Here is a 22,375-nt window from a genome sequence, read left to right as displayed (position 1 = left end):
AAGTGGGGAGAGAATTACCAAGAAAGTCTAACACAGACATTTTGAATTTCAGAAGAGAAAACTTCTCCAAAATGAGGAGTATGGTGAAAAGAAAGCTGAAAGGGAAAATCAGGAGAGTCACTTCGCTCCAGAATGCATGGAGTTTTTTGCATTTTAAAATTTTATTGGTTTTTACAATGTCTTAACAATCCAATTACATTTAATTAAATAAATATTGACTTCACGCTTACCAGTCTGCACGGTTCATGTTAGCTATACATATAAACCATTGTTATAGTAATTCAAAACATATATACTCCACATTGCAAACTCGATTTTACCCTACCCAACCTGCTGTTATTACTAAATTTCAAACCCTGCTGAAAGCTCCATGTTAGAAAAATAGTTCCTTAAGTAAGAATGGTTCCCAATCTTCTTTGAAACATTCCAAGTTTTCATCCCTTATAAGTGCTGTATGTTTTGCCATCTCAGCGTATTCCAAAATTATCAACCAGTCTTCTTTTGACAGCATTTTATTGTCTTTCCATTTCTGCACATATACTGTTCTAGCCGCCATGGTTGCATACATAAGATTGCCTGGAAATCTAGGACCAACAAATGGAAGTACTTTTTCAACGCACAATCAACTTGTGGAATTCTCTGCCACAAGATGTGGTAACAGCCAACAACCTGGATGCCTTTAAGAGGGGTTTGGATAACTTCATGGAGGAGAAGTCTATCATTGGCTATTAGTCGGAGGACTATAGGCCACCTCCAGCCTCACAGGCAGGATGCATCTGAATACCAGTTTCAGGGGAGTAACAGTAGGAGAGAGGGCATGCCCTCAACTCCTGCCTGTGGCTCCCAGAGGCATCTGGTGGGCCACTGTGTGAAACAGGATGCTGGACTAGATGGGCCTTGGGCCTGATCCAGCAGGACTGTTCTTACGGAAATACCTATATCGGGCAGCAGCAATATAGGAAGGTGCTGAAAGGCATCATCTCATACTGTGTGGGAGATGGCAATGGTAAACCTCTCCTGTATTCGACCAAAGACAACCACAGTGCTCTGTGGTCACCAGGAGTTGACACCAACTCAACAACACATTTTATTTCCTGTAACTCATGTATGTTTCATGTGTGATCCAGAATTACTTCTCCTTAACAATGTAACTGCCTATCCAATTATGCCTCATTCTGTATAAGACCTTCCTTACATTATTGAGTTGCTCATGTTACTGATAATCTGACGTTCCAACTCTTCTATGTACAGAAGCTTACCACACTTTAAATGCACTACTGTATCCACAAACTTTGAAGGTGCTTTAAAAAATGTTTTGGAGCCACTGGCTTGAAACAGACATTGCTAAACTCTTGGAGAGTAATTCTGATATTCTGTGGCTAAGAGACTGAGTTGTGAATCATTACTTCTCTGGTTTGAACCTCACCTCTTCCATGAGCTCACTTAGGTGACCTTAGGTAAGCTACTTCTCAGCTTCAGCTCCCTAACTGTAGTATGAATATAATACTTATCTTTTAGGGTTGTAAGGATTACCAGTGTTATGGGACAGAAATCTTTCCACCACCAATCTTTTGTACAAAATGTCCAACTACTATATTTTTCATTGAATTATAAACTTCATTTATAAAGCTTATTGCAAGTGAAATAAAATCAAAATCAAAATCAAGCACACAATGTGTTATTTCTTCTCCTAAGCTGTGGAGGTTGGAATCAAAAACTTTATTTCCTCTGATATGGTGGAAAGGATATGGTAAAACCCATCATTTGTCCAAGATTGCCATCATGATCCTAAACACTCCATCTATAGCTACTTCTTGTAAATAGAAGGCTTTCTGCTTTATCGAGACCAAGACAAACAGACCTCCAAAGGAGCACATTGCTAAGCTTGTTCCTATTTCTCAAAATATCTTGGTCCTGGCAGAGAAGCAGTCTTAGGTACAACCACTGCAGGTACAGCAATCCTTTAATGGCAAGAGAAAATGGCTCAAGCTAGGCAGTGTAAGTACTTCTATAAACAGTGACCTACATCCAGACTGAGAGTTGCAGATGATTAATGCTTCTGCACACGCATGGAGGAGTGGGGCAATTTTTGGTGATTCCCTCTTCACTTTGTAAGCCTGTGCCTCTTCAAAGATTGTATCCAAGGATCCTGCAGTCCTCAGGAACAATTTCAAGAGGCACATGTAGATGCAGAGGAAAGGAGAGATTGCCCAAAATCCCCCTGCCCACCAGGCACAGAAGTGTTCTCCACGTTACACACACACACACACACACACACACCCACCCCATATGTGTGTGTGTGTGTGTGTGTGTGTTCATTCTCCCCCTTCCCCACCCTGCGCACATTATGTGTTTACTTTGCTTATGGGCTATCTGAAAAACTTTGACATATGTAGGCAGCATATATAATTCATATGATGTATTTTTAATTTTGTTACTAAATATATTGTTGTTATTATTGTTAATTCAATTTCTATACCGCCCTTCCAAAAATGGCTCAGGGTGGTTTACATAGGTCAAATAATATGCTAAATCATATCAGAGTCTATTTAGGGCACTGGAAAATGTGCATATTAAGATTTTGCTGAGAAATTTTGCAAATGAAGAAATTCTAATGCAAATGAAGAAAAGAATTTGCACAAGAAATTTTTCAAATTCAACTATTTCCAAAAGCCATCACTGAAGATTACATCAAGTTAATACATGGGATGTGCTTTGCACACTCAAAATCCTAAAGATGACAACGACAAAGGTGTTACTTGCTGCCTGGAATAGTTTCACTCCCAATAATTAAAAATCTGGTAGGAACAATCAAAGCTTCTAAGACATATGGTGAAAATTAGAAAAGGCTTTGAAAAGGGTTAGGTCAGTAAATTAAAACAGAAGAGTCATCAGTCCAATGCCATATAACTAACTGAGTTATATATGTTTAACAACTTGTAAGAGACACAAGCAGAAGAGCTGGTGGCTGCACAAGGACAGGACAGGACTTCGTAAGTTTGACTGCCATCTCAAAAGCAGAGCCAAAATGAGAACATTGGTATAGAGCAGCGATTCTCAACATTGGGTTCCCAGATGTTATTGGACTTCAACTCGCACAATCCCCAAACAAAGGCCACTAGGGCTGGGGATTATGGGAGTTGAAGTCTAATAACCTCTGGGGACCCAACATTGAGAATCCTTGGTATAGAGCAGTAGTTAAGAGCACAAAAACCTGGAAATCCCCTATTTGAATCTCAGGTAATATGAACTTACTGAGCGACTATAGTCAAGCACCTATCTCAAGGTTGATTTATGCACAACTCAAACATGTATGTTATTTATTTTATATAAAATATTTCTTTAAAATATTTCAATACTGCCCAAACTGGGCAGTAAACTGGGTGGTTTACAATTAAAATCATTTAAAACATTAAAATATTAAAAACCCAATATTAAAAATATTGAAACTATCAATCTAATTAAAAGCCTGGGTGAATAAATGTGTCTTCAGTGCCTTTTAAAGAGTTGCCAGAAATGGGGACGCTCTTATTTCAACAGGGAGCACACTCCAAAGCCCATGGGCAGCAACGGAGAAGGCCCATTCCTGAGCAGCTGCCAGAAGAGTTAGCGGCAAACAAAGATAAACCTCCCCAGATGATTTTAACAGGTGGTGAGGCTCATGGTGAAGAAGACGTTCTCTTAAATACCTAGGGCCTAAGCTGTTTAGGGCTTTATAGGTAATAACCAGCACCTTGTATTTTGCCCAGAAACGTATCAGCTCGGCAGCCAGTGTAGTTCTTTCAACACAGGAGTAATATGGTCTCTCCTAGATAACCCAGAGACCAACCTGGCTGCCGCATTCTGGACCAGCTGCAGTTTCCGGACTACATACGAAGGCAGCCCCACACACAGACATGTTAGCTACACCACAGGTAATGGGAGCAAGCTTTCAGGCTTGCTTATCCTCCCTCACCTTGTATGTAACCTATGCACATGTCCCTGTTGTCATTAAAAGATTAGATGCACTGTGATGAAAGATGCACAGGCCCCTCAAAGTATCCTATCATGCATAAGGGTTGCACCTGGACAGGATGTTAACTGGTCTTCTACAAATCCCTTCTAGTTACCCCCCCATAAAACATTTAGCACAACTCTATAGTTCTTATCTGTGACAGAAACTAAGTTTATAGTATGGTTCACATGACAACTTTAAACAAAAACTGGAGAGCCTGGCAGTGCACATACTTCTGTGAAGCATGTAATCTGTACTCAGGATTTTACAACATCTAGTTGGCACTGCACCAAGTCAAAATTAAACTGACATTGACAAGCCAAGCTCCAATCTAAGATTAAATGTTGGGCTGATGTGGCATCGAGAGCTGGTCTTGTTGTAGCACACATGACTTGTCCCCTTAAGCTAAGCAGGGTCCACCCTGGTTGCATTTGAATGGGAGACCACATGTGAGCACTGTAAGATATTCCCCTTAGGGGATGGAGCCACTCTGGGGAGAGCAGAAGGTTTCAAAGTTCCCTCCCTGGCTTCTCCAAGATAGGGCTGAGAGAAATTCCTGCCTGCAACCTTGGAGAAACCACTGCCAGTCTGTGAAGGCAATACTAAGCTAGATCAACGGTCTGACTCAGTATATGGCGGCTTCCTATGTTCCTATCTCCAAGATAGGGCTGGGAGATTCCTGCCTGCAACCTTGGAAAAGTCGCTACCAGTCTGTGTAGACAATACTGAGCGAGATGGATCTATGGTCTGACTCAGTATATGGCAGCTTCCTATCTTCCTATGTTTCTAACCAGAGATTACAAAAAATATATATCCTGAGTTCAGTCAAGATGCTCTGTGGGAGCACATGTGTCACCAGAATCTCTGGTTTTCATTTACCAAACACTAAAGTGAAGTCATCGTGTGAATAATAGGGATGTGCACAAACTGAGGCTCACGTGCAGGTTCAGCACCGCAGGGAGGGGAGTGGCGCTGGCAAGTAGGATCTTTAAAAAAGAGAGCAAGTGCTTACCTGCTTTCCACAGCTGCATGCACATTCCTGCTGTGACAGCACTGCCTCCAAGAACCTGCACGTGGTGCTGGCACACACATACAGTGGTCCCTCGACCTACGAACTACTCGACTTACGATGTTTCCGAGGTACGAATGACAAAAAAGACCGGAAGTCGTTGCCGTTTTAGATGCGGCTTACTCGGCCTACGAATTTTTAGATGCGGCTTCCTCGACTTACGAATGTTTTCAGACCTCCGTGGATGCGCCCTTCGACTTACGAAAATTTCGACCTCCAAACGTGCGTTCGGAACGGATTAACATCGTAAGTCAAGGGACCACTGTAGCTGCAGATGCCATGAGCATGCTGCTGGCACTGCACGTGGGTTCTTGGAGGCAGTGCCATCACAGCAGGAAGCTTCATGCCATGGCAGAAAGCAGGCAAGGACCGCTTTCCTTTCTTTAAAAAAAAAAAAGATTCCACTCGCCGCTCCCCTCCCCACAGCACCGAACCCGTGCACAAACCGAGGTACGCATTGTGGGAGATTGGAACTTAAAAAATGGTTTAGAAAAACAGCTTGACCACCTGTAACTTTTGATCTGGTAGAGATTCATCAACATCCATAAGAATGGGTACTGCACCTGCACAGGACCCTCTCGGTAGAATGCCACAGCTCATCGAGGCAACCAAGCCCCACCTCCACACCTATAGCGTTCTATTTAAAGGCGGGCCAGATGCCATGGTCTTCAGTTCAAGCAAGTGAGTTCATCACTGAAGGAGAATAGCATGCACACTCAGTACGCACATAGTGTAGCACTACTGCAGAGTGGTTTGGGAGGGTCTTATGGATGTCGACGAATCTCTACCAAATAACAAGCTACAGGTGATCAACCTGTTTATCTGGCTCGAGATCCATAAGAATGGTTGTTTAGCTATCTCCCAATGGAGGAGGATGCAGTAGTAGCTATTGCAACACCCACTTTAAAACGCTTCTCCTGAAGCTTGCCTCGACAGTAGAGCACACATCTATGGCATAATGCTTGACAAAAGGTAATTCAGTGGACCAAGTTGCTGCTTTACAGATGCCTGTGAAGGTTACCCCCTATTAAGTGTGCAGCTGATGAAGCATAGGCACAGGCGGTTGGTTGCTTCAGGCAGTTGCACATTCTATGACTTATAGGTCAGCACGAGTTCAACTGGACATTCTTTGTTTGGAAATGCAAAAGCCTCTCACAGAGCCCTCATAAGCTGCAAACTTTGATCTGCAGCCCAAAGTTGTAACTTGTGCATCTTTCACTGGGCATATCTCACCACTGTGCTGCAGGATGCCATGGGTTCCAGGAGTCTTTGAGTGAGTTGAGCTGGCTGAGATGGATGCTGTTGGAAATTGAGAACCAGGTCCCTGAAGCACTTGAAGCGCTCTTGAGGTAAGTATGCCCTTCTGGATTCTGTGTCTAAGATTGCTCCAGTGTAGTTGATTATACGAACCGGTTCCAGATGGAATAAAAACCGGTTCCAGATTCTTCCAAATGACTTGGATCCCCAAGTCTTGGAGAAGGAGTGACAAAACTTACGCTGTCTGAGAAAGTAATTCTTCTCTGTTTTTGGAGGTCAAGAGCCAGTCGTCAAGATATGGATAGTCCGATATACCCCAAGTCCTTAGGTAGGCCACCACCGCAGCCATACATTTAGTAAAAACCCTGGGGACGGTGGAAAGACTGAAGGGCAAGACTGTGTACTAGTACATTTGATTTCCTAAAGCGAATCTCAGACACTTCCTGTATTGTGTTCTGATGCCAATATGGAAATACGCGTCTTTGAGATCCAGCATTACAAGCCAGTTCTTCTGATATAGAAGAGGCAAGATCTCTTAACATGCTATCATGCGGAATTTTCTCACATGGACAAATATGTTCAGGTGGTGTAGATCCATGATGGGCCGAATCCCTCCATCTCTTTTCGGGATCAGAAAACAGCAGGAGTAAAAACCCTCCCGCCTGTGTACCCACTGCATCGGGATAACAGCCCCTTTTGATAACAGCTCCTTCACTTCGAATAATGCCTGGGAGGATTGAGTGAAACACAACCCTGAAAACCTTGGGGTTGTCCTGAACTCTATGGAGTTTCCCGATGTTATGTGGTGCCAAGCGGAGACATGGCGTGCCACATTGATTTTGGATGCTGGTAAGAGTATAGGGTTTGTGAGTCTGATGTTGTCCTTCATGTGCCAAGATGTTAACACCCCCGGTGGTGGGAACTGAGAGGAGTGTAGTGGTGACAGTGGGTGGGCTTGAATCTCAAATATTTTTCTGAGGTTCTACCTGTTTTGTACGCTGAGACTGATTAGTCTTCCCCTTGCCCTGATAAGTGCACTTATGGTAAGGATGGTACTGTTTCCTAAAGTTACAGCGTTCTTGCTGTCTGAATGTGGGCTTTTGTCTTGAAAAAGAACAATACTTGGACCCATAGGAAAGGGCTGATGCTGAACGTTTTCAGTCAACTTAGATTTCTTTTCATTCTCTCAATGGTGTCCTTGCCGAAGAGGCATCTATCTATCTATCTATTTGATTTATATACTGCCCTTCCAAAATGGCTCAGGATGGTTTACAATTCTTACCATCAAATGGAAAGCCCTCAATTTTTTCTTTCATTTCACCCTGTAGATTAGTAAAGCAAAGCAAAGCAAAGCATGCCTCCTCATGGAGACTGTAGCAGTCAGGGAACACGATTCTGACTCGGCCAGGTGTTTGGCAGTACTTAATTGTTGGCGAGTAAGCACTGTCCATTTATTCAGTGTCTGCTGGAATTTCTTCTTAAATTCTTCTGGAGAAAGGATGTCCAAATTATTTTGCAGATCCTCCCATATGCCATGGTCATATTTTGCCGTGCCAGCGGAATAATTCATTATTTTAATGGATAGGCACAAGGTGGAGCAGATCTTTCTCCACCAAATATCCAATTTCCTCCTTTCTTTATCTGCAGGCATAGTATGGCGGCGACAGGTATGCCTGCCCTATCTATGGTAGGGCAGGCAGGGCACATGCCCCTGGTGCCACTTGAAGGGGGGGCGCCATTTTTTAAAACTAATTTTTTTAAAATGGCCACCGGCAACCAAATGGCCACCGCGCATGCTTAAAGGGCCTCTGTGAGGCCCTAGGCCATGCCAGGCCTCACAGAGGCCATTTGAGCATGCGCGGTGGCCATTTGGTTTTCAGCGGCTATTTAAAAAAATATTTTTAAAAATGGCTACTGCATATACTCTAATGGTCCCTGTGAGGCCCTAGAGTCCAGCAGGGGGAGGGAGAACCTTTGCAGACCCCCCCCCACGGCCTTTAGGAAGCACCTCGAAGGGGTTACAGGTTTAAAATTTTTTTAGAAATTAATATAATTCACTGTACACATATTCAGTTTGGCACTATGTGCAGAGAATCAGGGCTTGTGAATACTGAACTGAAGCTTATGAGCTAAGATTGTATTCATTTGCTCTTACTTTGCTTCTTGTGATAAGTGAGTTAAATGTGATGTCTTCATAATATGGCTATTAATGGTGAGTTTGTCTTTGAATCAGTGAGAAATCCTTAGTATTAAGGCCACTGGGAGTTTCTTGTGCTCTTTCTCTCATTTTAACTGTCTTTCTGAAATCCTAGAATATATTCCAAGCAGTGACACAGTTTACTCTGCATATCCGTTAATTATTTTCAGAGTATCTGGGAGAAGTCAAATTCTCCATTTATTTTAAAAACTTATGTAATAGTGATGCTACAATGCATAGTAGAGAATTAGACAGGCACTTCTGTTTAGTTTTCCAAGTACACCTCCACATAGTATTTGGGTATTTCATGAGCCCCAGCATATTGAAATTGGTAGTTTTCCAGCATTTTTTGGTCTGGCTACGTCCACTGCTAAATAGTTTTTGAAATCTTAAAAGATTAACAAGCTTGACTTGTATTTTTCAGTTGTTATTATGGTAAAGTTATTTGAAAGATGGGTGTCAGATGTTTGGACAGGGGGTGCAATTTCAGTGCTTGCCCTAGGCGCTGTTTTCCTTAGATATGCCTCTGGGCAGCGACCTGTCCTACAAGGAGGCAGCACAGTCTATAAGGGAATCAGGGGCAGGATGCTTCAGAAGATACTCATTGTTCTTCTCTTGAATTTGCTATAAGCTCTCTAAGCATTTAGAAGTGTGGGTTGAGATATGGATCACCTCCCACGCACATTTAGCAGCTCTGGAAATAACTGGGAAAACTGGAAGAGCCACTAGCTGAGATGACTGAGATGTAATCATAAAGTTATAAATGGGATCATCTATGGTGGCAAGCTCTGACTTAAGGTGAAGCTCTAACATGATAATGATATACTTTCATTTCCTCATTACGCGAGACATGAATGGCTGGAAGAATGTCTGCTAGAGGATCGGCAAGGGTATCTGAATCATTAGGATCCAATTTGAAATTGGAGGAACTGAGAAGGTTGGACGGTGAATGAGCTGAATTGATTCATTGATTTAATTTTTATACTGCCCTTCCAAAATGACTCAGGGCGGTTTACAATTAAAACAAAACCATTAAAATCAGTCAACAATTAAAACAAAAATTATAAAACAGTATAAAACAACTAACAATTAAAATATCATTAAAAGCAATAAAACAATCAAAACAATTTAAAAAGCCTGAAAACCATGTTACAACATTAAAACCAATTACAACTATTTAAAAACCCTGGAAAGCCAGGCCAAACAGATAGGTTTTAAGGGCCCTCCTGAAGGCCAGTAAAGCGTATTTCTGTCAGGACTCATTCCACAGCCCAGGAGCAGCTACAGAGAAGGCCCACCTCTGAGTCGCCACCAGATGAACCTGTGGTAACTGGAGACGGACCTCCTCAGATGACCTTAATGTGCTGTGGGTATCATGCAGAAGAAGGTGCTCTCTAAGATAACTTAGACCTAAGCCATTCAGGACTTTAAAGGTAATGACCAGCATTATGTATTTTGCCCAGAAACATATTGGCAGCCAGTGTAACTGTTTCAAAACAGGCATAATATGGTCCCTCCGGGTTGCCCCAGAAACCAATCTGGCTCCCATATTCTGAACTAACTGAAGTTTCCAAAATACGTACAAAGGCAGCCCCACGTAGAGCGCATTGCAATAGTCAAGCCGGGAGGTTACCAGCTGATGCACAACTGTTTTGAGGTCATCCTCTTCAAGGAATAGGCGCAGCTGTCAAATCACCCAAAGATGATAGAAAGCACTCCTGGCCATTGATACCAGGGTGAGGCCTGGTTCCAGGAGTACTCCCAAGCTGCACACCTTCTCCTTCTGGGGGAGTGTAACTCCATCCAGCACAGGAAGAGCGATCTCACCCCTCAGATTCTGAGCCCCCACAATGAGCACCTCCGTCTTGCTTGGATTCAGCTTCAATTTGTTATTCCTCATTTAGCTCATTACTGCCTGTAGGCAGGCATTTAGGGAATGAGTGCTATTTCCTGAAGATGAAAAGGAGATGTAGATGTGGGTGTCATCAGTATACTGTCTTTCAACCAGTTAGCAATCCACACATGTACTTGTCCCCATGGGATAAGGGGACAAGCACATGTGTGGATTGCTAACTGGTTGAAAGACAGGAAACAGAGGATAGGTATAAATGGAGAATTTTCACAATGGAGGGTAGTAAGAAGTGGGGTCCCCCAGGGATTTGTACTGGGACCGGTGCTTTTTAATTTATTCATAAATGATCTAGAAGCAGGGGTAAGCAGCGATGTGGCCAAATTTACAGATGATACCAAACTCTTCCGGGTAGTGAAATCCAAAACTGATTGTGAGCAGCTCCAGAAGGATCTCTCCAAATTGCGGGAGTGGGCGACAAAATGGCAAATGTGGTTCAATGTTAGCAAGTGTAAAGTGATGCACATTGGGTCGAAAAAACCCAACTTCAAGTATATGCTGATGGGATCCGAGCTGTCGGTGACAGACCAGGAGAGGGATCTTGGGGTTGTGGTGGATAGCTTGTTGAAAGTGTCGACTCAATGTGCGGCAGCTGTGAAAAAGGCAAATTCAATGCTAGGGATCATTAGAAAGGGGATTGAAAATAAAACGGCTAACACTATAATGCCCTTATACAAAACTATGGTGCAACCACACTTGGAGTACTGCGTACAATTCTGGTCACCACATCTTAAAAAGGACATTGTTGAACTGAAGAAGGTACAGAAGAGGGCAACCAAGATGATCAGGGGCCTAGAGCACCTTTCTTACGAGGCAAGACTACAACACCTGGGGCTTTTTAGTTTAGAAAAAAGACGACTGCGGGGAGACATGATAGAGGTCTATAAAATCATGCATGGAGTGGAGAAAGTGGAGAGAGAGAAATTCTTTCCCTCTCACACAACACTAGAACCAGGGGTCACTCCATGAAATTGATTGCCAGGAGGTCTAGGACTAACAAATGGAAGTACTTTTTCACACAACGCGTGATCCACTTGTGGAACTCTCTGCCACAGGATGTGGTGACAGCCAACAACCTGGATGGCTTTAAGAGGAGTTTGGATGACTTCATGGAGAAGAGATCTATCAATGGCTACTAGTCGGAGGGCTGTGGGCTACCTCCAGCCTCAAAGGCAGGATGCCTCTGAGTACCAGTTGCAGGGGAGTAATGGCAGGTGAGAGGGCACACCCTCAACTCCTGTCTGTGGCTTCCAGCGGCATCCGGTGGGCCACTGTGCGAAACAGGCTGCTGGACTAGATGGGCCTTGGGCCTGATCCAGCTGGGCTGTTCTTATGTTACTGATAACACCCAGCACCAAAACCCCTGATGACCTTACCCTGCAGTTTCATGTAGATATTGAAAAGCATTGGTGACAGAATGGAGCCCTGAGGGACTCCATATAACAGCTCCTGTTTTGAGGAGCAACTGTCACCATGCTCCACCATCTGGAAGCTACCTGAGAGATAGGAGCAGAACCAATGCAAAGCAGTGTCCCCTATCCCCAACGCCCCCAGGCGATCCAGAAGGATACCATGGTGGATGGTATCAAATGCAGCTGAGAGATCCAGAAGAACCAACAGAGTCACACTCCCACTGTCTATTCCCCGGTAAAGGTCATCCATCAGGCTGACCAAGGCTGTCTCAACCCCATAGCCAGCTTTAAAGCCAGTTTGAAATGGGTCTAGATAATCAGTTTCCTCAAAGATTGCCTGGAGCTGGTGAGCCACCACCCTCTCAATCACCTTGCCCAACCAAGGGAGATTGGAGATTGGCCTGTAACTATCCATCAATAAGGGGTCCAGGTATGGCTTCTTTAAGAGTAGTCTAACCATTGCCTCCTTCAGACAAGGAGGCACACTACCCTCCCTCAGAGAAGCATTTATGATATTAACTAGGACACCTCCAACAATCTCCCTGCTAGATAGAAGCAGTCAAGTCAGGCAAGGATCCAGAGAACAGGTGGTAGGCCGCACCACACAAAGCAGCTTGTCCACATCCTCAGGAGTCACAGATTGAAACTGATCCAATCTAATATTGAAAGAGGGATCGCTGGACACCTCCTCCATAGACCTTGCAGAAATAGTGGAGTCCAAGTCACCCTGAATACAGGAGATCTTGTTAGCAAAGAACCTGTTAAAAGCATCACAGCAGAACGACCCCGGGGACTGATTGAAGCAGAAGGAGCAGAGACTAAACTCCTCACAACCTGGGATAGCTCTGCTGAGCATGAACCTGCAGCTGCAATTCGCACAGACCAAAATCTCTTTTTCGCTGCACACACCACCACTGTATAAGTCTTCAAATGGGTCACATGCTGCATCCTGTCAGATTCAAACAGAGTTCTCCTCCACTTGCGCTCTAGTCACCTACCCAACTACTTCAGCCCCTGCAACTCCTCAGTATACCAAGGGGCCATTCTTGAAGCAGGTCGGAAGGGACGGTTAGGAGCAATCATGTCTACTGCCCGGATTAGTTCGCTGTTCTAGGTTTCCACCAGGGCATCGACAGAATCACTGGCCACACCATCAAAATCCTCCAAGGCCTTTTAAAATCCTAATGGGTCCAGCAGCCTTTTTGGACAGATCATACTAATAGGTCCACCACCCCTGCAGGGGTGGATTGCAGCTGTGAAACCAACCTTAATCAGGTAGTGGTCCATCCATGACAATGAGGAAACGACAGGATTCCCCACCCATGGAACACCCCCCTGATCCGAACAAAAGATCAAATTGAGTGTGTGGCCGGTAACATGAGTTGGTTCAGAAACTAATTGGGATAGGCTCATAGTTGTGAACTCCTGAGCTGCACCAGACAAGCATGCCCCAAAGAGGATACTGAAATCCCACAGCACTAAAAGTTTAGGAGACTCCAACACCGACTCCGCAACCAGCTCCGTCAGCTCAGTTAAGGAGTCAGTTGGGCAGCGGGGTGGACAGTACACCACCAGAATCTCCAATCTATTCCTAGTTCCCAGCCTCAAAAATATGCACTCAATATAAGTCAATTGTCTCACAGGGGCCCTGGTAAAGGAAATGGTATTTGTATGGACCACAGCCACTCCACTCCACCCCACCCACCCCCACTCACTTCCCCTGGCCTGTTCCACAACAGAGTAACCTGGTGGGAGAAGCTGAGCCCACATTGGACCACTCGCCTCCTCCAACCAAGTTCAGTTATACATGCCAGATGAGCTCCCTCATCCACAATCAAATCGTGGAAAATTTCGGTCTTATTCTGAACTGACCTGGCATTGTAGAGGAGCAAGGCCAGACTCTGTGGGTCATTGGAGCTGCTCCACGAGGCCTGAGAGTTGACAGAGCAGTTAGAAGTGGAAACAGTTACTAAATTACTGATTTCCCTTCACCTGTAACGGCCAGCTGCTCTGCCAGCGTCAATTCTTCTATTCCCCATCACTACAGTAATAGCTGCCCCAGAACTGCTGAGCACACCCCCAGCACCATCCCACTCAAGAGAGCCCAAATACATATCTGCAGAGAGGCCTGGCACAAACCAACTCCTCAGCCCCACCCTCGAAGGCCACAAGGGATCTTGAGCCAAACAGCCTGGCCCTCACCCTCGTTAACCTGCAAAGGGCGACCTCCTTTGGTGTTGCCGCTTCAGTGGCAACCCCGCCAGTGGTGGGCCCACCGCCACAGGCAGCGTTCCTATAAAGCCCAAAGCTGAGCATGTACCCAAGGAACGGCTGAGTCACTCAGGAGCTGCCCAATCCTGCCCACACTCCCCACAGATGTTAACCTGAGGCTGCAGCGCCACAGAGGAAGCAGAAGCAGGCAGGCAACAGCAGAAGGAACCCCAGGACCCACCTGGTCTCTCACCCCAGGCTGCACTGCGTGGGAAGCGGAATGACAGCAAAAGGAACCCCAGCACCCACCTGGTCTGGGTCTCAATGGTTTAGTATGAGGTGGTATCTGCCCTTTTGGTCTTTCTTCTCCACCCTACCTGTTTGCCATGCTCAGGCAGTCCGGAGTCTCCCCCAATGCGTCCCTGTAGATTGAGCTCACTTTCCCCATGCCCACTGAGGTAGATGGTCTGGGTCTCAATGGTAGTCTTGCCTGATGGTGTGGGAATAGGCAGTTTGTGTCCCAATAGCCACACCTTTAAACAGTCTGTGCGGCTGTATCCACTAAGGTTTTTTTTCAGGTGGCCAGGCAATATTCTGTGTAGCAAATAGAAACACTTTATACAGCAGGTTTTATTGGCAGGGCTGGACCATCACCACCAGCCAGGGCTTGCACAGTCCAAAGAGCAGATGCTAGTGGTAAGTATGACTTAGACTGTGAGGATCTCCAGGGTTGGTCCTCCTGGAAATTTTAAGGGAAGCCTGGAGATCTGGTTCCCATAGCTGCAGAAGCAAGAGTTGCACCAGCAGCCAATAAATGTGAGAAACCACATGAATGCAATGGAGAAGGGCCTGCCAAATGGGCAGCAGTCAGGGCACACAGTACAGGAGTACCACGGTCGATCGACAACCACAACTGACTCCCTAGGAGTTCCCACCTCAGTAGCCTGTGGAGGTAAACCTTTGAATGTGGATGTCGAAGGAGTGCTTGAATTAGAATCCAGTATGGAAAGCAAGGTGCGGGCAGTAGCAGGATCCAATACAGCCTCCCTGTCCCTCATCTTCGAAACTGAACATTGGTATCGGGGTTTGGCATTGAGGAGTCACCATTTTCAAAGCTACCAATACAGGCATATTCAAGTTTGAAAACCGAACTTGTGCTCCTGGTGCCGATGGAAGATGCATCAGCATCAACAGAGACTCTCAATTTCTATCAGGTGGTGTCGACGGGGCTGAGGAGTCGACTGGAGTTAGAGCTGGAGAGAGAGAGAGAGAGAGAGAGAGAGAGAGAGAGAGAGAGAGAGAGAGAGAGAGAGAGAGAGAGAGATCGAGAGATCGGGCCCTCAACATTGACAAGCTCAATGTCGACATCGAGAGGTTCCTCCTGTCCATGTATCTCTGAAACCTGTCGTGTCTCTTTCCTCAATGTCGAGGTTCTCAACGTTGAGCAGTGGCAGTTGACCTTGATGGTTGTCAAGGGTTTCGAAGGCAGGCTTTGCAGACCAGACGGGGATAGTGTCTTCTCCTTCATCAAGTCTTCATCTTCGTCTTCTTTGGTCGTGGAGACAACGAATGAGTATCTGATCTTGACCGTTTTCCTCTAGACTCGAAGCTAGATTCAACTGAACTTTCAGGCTTTTGAAAGTGGTTGATATCGACGTCTAAGGTTGTGACGGCTTCGAGGAAGTAGGCTTAGTTGTTGGCACCGAGTCTTTAGAAGTCAATGTAGCAAGTCGCAGGTCATGGTTCTCCTGGTATTGAAGGGCTTAACACTTCATCATAAATGGCAGCACGAAGATGCAGAGCCTGATTGTTGTGTGTCTGCTTAGAAAATGATAAGCATATCTTACAAGAGGACACGCTGTGTTCCTCCCCACATCAGATCAGACACAGATTGTGGAGGTCTTTCAAGGGGGACTTGGCACTACAGCCCTCACACCTCTTATAGCTCAATTTCTCCTCAGCCATATCCAAAAACATAATCAAAGTCTGTTGTAAGGTCGAATTAATGCCAAAGTCCGGAAAGCTGTTCCTGAGTCAATAATCTGAAATTAACAAATCTGTGGTGGGTTTTTATTTTAAAAAAAACAACCCACTAATGAACTCACAATAAAGAACTTTACCGATGAGGAGCAACAGCCCGGGGACTGAATGCAATGGTGGTGGGAAAAGAACGGAAGAACAGACTGCCTTTAAATAGCATGCTGTAGGCATGGAGGTGGGGCTCGGTCACCTTGATGAGCTGCGGCATTCTACCGAGAGTGTCTTGCGCAGGCGCAGGCCCCATTATTATGGAACTTGACGGATCTCAATCCAGATCTGCCTTTTTCAACGGGGTTACACTCCCTCTGAAAGAACAGGTACACAACCTGGGAGTACTAATGGACCCAAACTTCTCCCTGATATCTTAGTCTACTTGCATTTGTTTTAAATCTTCTTTTAAGGAAGTCAGAAAGACACACAACTGAAGACAACTAAGCATGCTCATTGCCTTGCATGAGACACAGAACCCTCAGGGCAAATGAGTGTCAGGTTTTTTTGTTTGTTTTTTAAAGGAAACAAAGTGCAGGACGGGCCTACTGGTAGTATCCTGGAAGGGGAGTTCAGATCAAGAGATGCACACTGTACCCCTCATGCCCAGTTCTTCCCCCAGATGCTTTAAGCTTTTAAGGACTTTTGAATTCTGGGTGTGTATGCACGTGATCTATTAGGAGAGCAAAATGGTTCCACTAGTCCTAAAAATCTAGCTCCATCCAATTCTACTGAGAACTGTTTCAGTTGTTATCCACCTCACTTGTAATTTCTTTCAGGTTCCCAATTTGTACATTCTTAAAACTAAATTCCTCACCCAGTCTCAAACACAATATATCAAAGACTACTTCTTGTGCTAAAAAGAAACCCTGTGGTGTCCTACCTTTTCAGAGCAAGCATTATAGATATGGCATGATAGATAATATGCCATATTTATTATTATTGGAGTCCAGTATTGACCACTGTTGGGATTTAGTCCCTAGATCCAGGAGATACCATTGTGTATCCCATCAGGTTAATCCCCCAAATCCTTCTGGATGACCTTGCTCTCCTATATGGTATTTCAAGAGTATTTAAGTTTTCAGAAGGAAGGAACTTCCTGTCTGCAGAGAAGCAGCCAAAACCTTGCATAAGTCTCCTTCTCCGTTAGCAGATCACTCAAGTGAACATTTATCTGCGCAGACAACATATAAATTTGCAAAAGGCACAGTGCAGATTGGACACGAAGGATGAAAATAGATTATAAAGGTTGCTCTCTGGTTACTGTGACGTAACCCAAGATATGTTTTCCTTTAATTAGACAACTGGGAATGGAGCTGGAATTCACAGAGCTCATGTCCCTTTTTGACAACACTCTACACCAGAGCACTCTAGATTAATCAGGATGAGCTACAAGCTCTTGACATTTTCTTGCAAGCTACACAAGTGCTCATTTGGTAATATGAGCTCCCAAGCAAGTAGTCTATCTACTTAAAACTGACAGTGTGAACATTTAGGTGCCGAAAATGTGGCATTATAACTGCATAAGTACCATTCATTTATGCACAGATAAACTATTGCTTCGAGCTGATGAATCTTTAGTTGTCAAACTGCTTAATTATTAGCAAAACAATGCAACAATTAATATGAATCATTGCAAACTCCATGTTACAGTGATTAGAATATATATAAAATATGTTTTATAATGTTGCTATGCATAATCTGTTCTGCAGTGAGCAAAACAGGTGCAGGTACCCACTACATGCACACCCTCTGGACAAGGGAAATAGAGCTGCAAGATCACATTGTTGGCCTTATGTTCTTCATAAGGCTGGCAAGACATGAACTGATACCATAATGTAGCTAAGTTAACATTTTATTCTCAGGTTTAGGGGCTGTGTCCCCTGGCAAATGAGGCAATGTTTTGAGAACAGAAACCAGCTGACAGCATTTACAATTTTCATTTTTGTCAAATTACAACACACAAAAATTATACTATGAAAATTCAAAACTATTGTCCAAAGGCCTTCTTATGCAGTGTGCATGTCACAAGAGAAGCCAATTTGGAATGAACAGGAAGCTATGTAGTAAGGTATGCGATACCCATGTATTCTAGTGTTACCTTCACTGCCAAGACATGTACAGCAGCAATTTTATAGCCTCTTGAGAAAAAGAAAAAAAAATCTGCAGCCCCTCCAGCTAGTGCAAAATGTTGCTGCCAAGATTTTAACTCACATGAGGCAGATGCAGATGCTGAGTGTCACTCCAGTCTTGAAGGAGTTACACTGGACTCCCCTGTCAAAAAGAAAGAATCAAACTGACTTTAAAACTGCAACAGTGGTGGTGTGCTAACAACGGTGGGTGCATTTGCTGGCATTACTGGCTTGAGAATGGCCAGTTTTTGGTCTAACACACGGCTTGTAGTTGTCTATAAACAAAATTATATCTTCAAATCTACAAAATGTGCTCAGCTTAAAGATTTTAAAATGGAAGTTTGAAAAAGACTTCAGACAGAGGTTTTGGTGTCTATATAGGGATTAAATATATGAATTAGAAGTTACTACTGTATATGAATCAAAAACTAGACCACTGGATTTTAAACACATCATTAAAATCTCATTCCAGCAGCAATACGAAAACTTTATAGTTACACTAAATTATCCATTCAGTATCAAATTGTAATTGTGCACTCTGGTTTAATTGGCAATTACTAGGTTTAACCCCCACAAAAACTATTTTAGATACTAGCATGGTTTAAAAAGTCAACATGGTAAGGGTCCAAGACAAAAACCACACAATATCAAGATATACATTTAAACACATATTGAAACAAACTTAATATTTCCAAATATGGCCTCAGAACATCAAATACTGGAATTTTCCAGTTTTCTAATCTGACAGAATAGAAGTTTTCTATTCTGATAGTGTATTTGGAAAGACAGCTGTGATGGCAACTGGGTCAAGCAGGAGCAGTTGTAAAAATATATGAGCTCGTCTTCTTACAATTTCAGTATTGGCTCCAAAGAAGGGACCTCAAGGAATACTAGCAACCTTGGAATGCTGCAGCAGGGAGATAAATAAGTTTCACATTCCATTTTTTCTCAAGTTGGTTGAAGAGAGCTGGTCTTGTGGTAGCAAGCATGACTTGTCCCCTTAGCTAAGCAGGGTCTGCCTTGGTTGCAGGTGAATGGGAGACTAGAAGTGGAGCATTATAAGAGATTCCCCTCAGGGGATGGAGCCACTCTGGGAAGAGTAGAAGGTTTCAGTTCCCTCTCTCGCTTCTCCAATATAAGACCGAGAGAAATTCCTGCCTGCAACCTTGGAGAAGCCACTGCCAGTCTGTGAAAACAATTCTGAGCTAGATAGACCAATGGTCTGACTCAGTATATGGCAGCTTCCTATGTTCCTATGGTTCCCATCTCTTGACATGCTATTGCTCCCTTCTCTAGTCACCAACAAAAAGGATAAAGTATGAAGTTTTTTAAATAAAACCTGAGCATACTGAAAATGCCAGAACTATTTGGCAGCATGACTGAGATACTTAAATCATGACACCCGAAAGCACTTTGAATCTCTGGACTATAATTTTCTATGAGCATCCAGGCAATTAAATCCACAAAAGGTAACCAACTTACAATGTTTTTAAAAGCTAGCCCACAAGTCATACTATTATTGGTGGCATATTAATAGAATGAAAGAAAACTCCCTCACACATTTTTCTGGTAGCTTTTCCAAGCAATCAGCCAGGGAAGTGGATACAGAGAACTTCTATCTAGTGCAATGCTAGGATTTCCCAGGAGTATTCAGATACAAACATTTCAACTAGGCTTGTGCATTCGATTCGGGTACAAAACATTTTGTGCCCGAACATGGCAATTTCGGAGGTTTTGTAACCAAAACAAAATCAAGAATTAAAAAACAGATTTTTGTTTCCAAATCGAAATGACTGTGTTTTGGACAGAATGCCTTGTTCTTCGGGAAAGCATTGCAATTCAAATTGTCTTCTCTGACTCTCTCCACTCCAGCTGAGGCACTGAGTGATTAGCAGAAAATAAGATATGCAAAAAGCTGTTGAGCATGAATGGTTTAGTTAAGTATGTGTTGTATTCAGTGTGATTGAAATGCAAACTGACCTTGCAAAGGGATTTGGAAGACAGCATTTTGAGACAGAAATACCCAAATATCTTTGGGAGCTCAATGCAATTCCAAAGCTCTTGCTAAAAGCCATGGTATAAATTGTGTGGAGAAGCTTTTCGAGAAGCTGGTTAGGAAAGTTCTGAAATTACACAGGTTTTTCTTTCCAAAGGTTTAGAAAGAATCTCTTGACTTGTTCAGGGGTCTTTTGAAGAGCTATTTTGTTTTTCTTCTGATTTTTATGAGTTATAGTGGTGTCTAAGTTTTGTTGCTCAAGTTGAGCAGTCTACTGTAATTTAGGCCACAATGTAATTTGGTGGGACATGATGTCTAAGCCAATGGTTCACAACTTTCGCCATTGCAGGGACAGGTCATCCACATGGGACTACAGGAGACAAAAGGAGGGGGGTGGGGAATATCCCTGTCAATCTATTGACATCTCCAGGAATCTTAGTTGCTTCTCTCTTTCTTGTAACCATGATCCATGGTTTTGCACTCTCTTAAATGCAGTGATGATAAATCTCAACAATTCTGAACAGTAGGCTGATTTGTTTGGGCTACGGCTCAGACCACTTCAGTTAAATGAACATTTGAAGCTGTTCCATAGTATCAAGGCAGTTTTATTTTATTTTTTTACATTTTATATCCTACTCTTCCTCCAAGGAGCCCAGAGCAGTGTACTACATACTTAGGTTTCTCCTCACAACAACCCTGTGAAGTAGGTTAGGCTGAGAGAGAAGTGACTGGCCCAGAGTCACCCAGCTAGCATAATGGCTGAATGGAGATTTGAACTCGGGTCTCCCCGGTCCTAGTCCAGCATTCTAACCACTACACCACTCCGGCTCATTGGTCTGTCTTGCTATCTCAAATGACCTGTGGTCACTGTTCCATGGGGAGGGAGTGTTTTTATTGAAAGATTGTTTGAATCCACAAATGGGTTGTGCTGCTGTGCTAGTGCCAAAGGGACGGGCTCACACCCGCTGCAAAATTCTCAGATAACTGTGCCAAAAAATTAAGTGTTGTTGTTGTTCATCTTTCTCTTCACTCTTTCAACTTGTTTATGTGGGGCTTCAGGGACAAAACAGTGGGTTGGGTGGCAGTGCCCCAAGGGTGGTGCACCCAGATTCCAAATAGGGCAAAGGGCTGATTTCTTAGGAATTTTTGAGGTTTACGCGTCTTTAAGATTTTTCCCCATAGGAATAATGGAGGTTTCAGCAGCCCCATAACTCCACCTGGTGGGCACTGGGATGGCCTGAAGCGAGTGGCAGTGTAGTGCACAGAGGGTGTCAACCACACCCCTGGACTGCTAACCCAAAAACAGCTGGAGGGGCAAGGTTCCCCACCCCTGCTCTGGAGGGTAGATGTGGTGCATTATCAGGCTTATGACCATCTATAATACAACAATGACAGAAGTGAGGCTGGTGAGTGATGGGAAGTGAACCCATTGCTCTGTTACTCTACATACTTGGACACATCAGACAGGGCTTGAAAATGTACTAAAGCTGCAATTCTGTGTACACTTATGTGGAAGCAAGCTCCATTATACACAGCGGGGAATTATTTCTGAGAAAACATGGACAGAATTATATTGCAAATGACTTTTTAAAAGTATCAGTCAAAATGATATGTTAAGCTAGTTGTTTGGATTATTAACTATTTCAGCATTTCTAAGATAAATCAGCGTGTAAGAAAAAGCACACACTCTAAAGCATAAAAATGCATTGGGTGCATCCATAATAATGCGGGTAACCGCGGTAGTACTTTAGAGACAGAAGTACAAAGATTCTTGATATCCAACAGTTACTACAGTAATTCGTCTCTTGAAAGTTAATATTTGTTTTGGATTTGCATTTGTTTTTTAACTTAATCACAAAGCTCCTTTACAATCCACTTTTCCCAAGGTTCATAATTCTCAGTGAACATGCTACATTTCCAGGCTATCATGCCAAAATATGGCTTTAGCTAATAAGACAATGCACCTCCTCAGTGTTCTACTAGATCAGACCAGAGATCCATCCAGTTGTGGTCTACTGGATCAGACCAGGATCCAGTAGTTCCACATTGGCCTATCGGATGTCTCCAGAAAGCTCACAAGCAGGACCATTTGTAGACTCCAAAATCCCCTTTAAAAACTTTCTAAAACAATAGCCAAGGCCACATCTTTTGATGGTGAATGCCACATGAT

General features: G+C 43.7%; 1 protein-coding gene across 7 annotated transcripts in view; it reads right to left on the bottom strand.

The window, feature by feature from the left end:
- NT5C2 (5'-nucleotidase, cytosolic II) overlaps positions 1-22,375 on the bottom strand; it is a 144,951-nt gene that overhangs the window by 49,662 nt on the left and 72,914 nt on the right. For 3 of the 7 annotated variants that reach the window (XM_053305521.1, XM_053305520.1, XM_053305522.1), the window contains exon 3: positions 18,292-18,351. The exons of the other annotated variants lie outside the window; for them this stretch is intronic. The gene's annotated coding sequence lies outside the window, so the exon portion shown is untranslated. The remainder of the gene's footprint in view (positions 1-18,291; positions 18,352-22,375) is intronic. 7 annotated transcript variants of the gene reach the window in all.

The sequence above is a fragment of the Hemicordylus capensis genome, chromosome 3, assembly GCF_027244095.1.
Source record: "Hemicordylus capensis ecotype Gifberg chromosome 3, rHemCap1.1.pri, whole genome shotgun sequence".
In the NCBI taxonomy this organism is placed as follows: domain Eukaryota; kingdom Metazoa; phylum Chordata; class Lepidosauria; order Squamata; family Cordylidae; genus Hemicordylus; species Hemicordylus capensis.
Note: the sequence above shows the minus strand (reverse complement) of the source record. Positions and strands in the feature narration are given on the sequence as shown.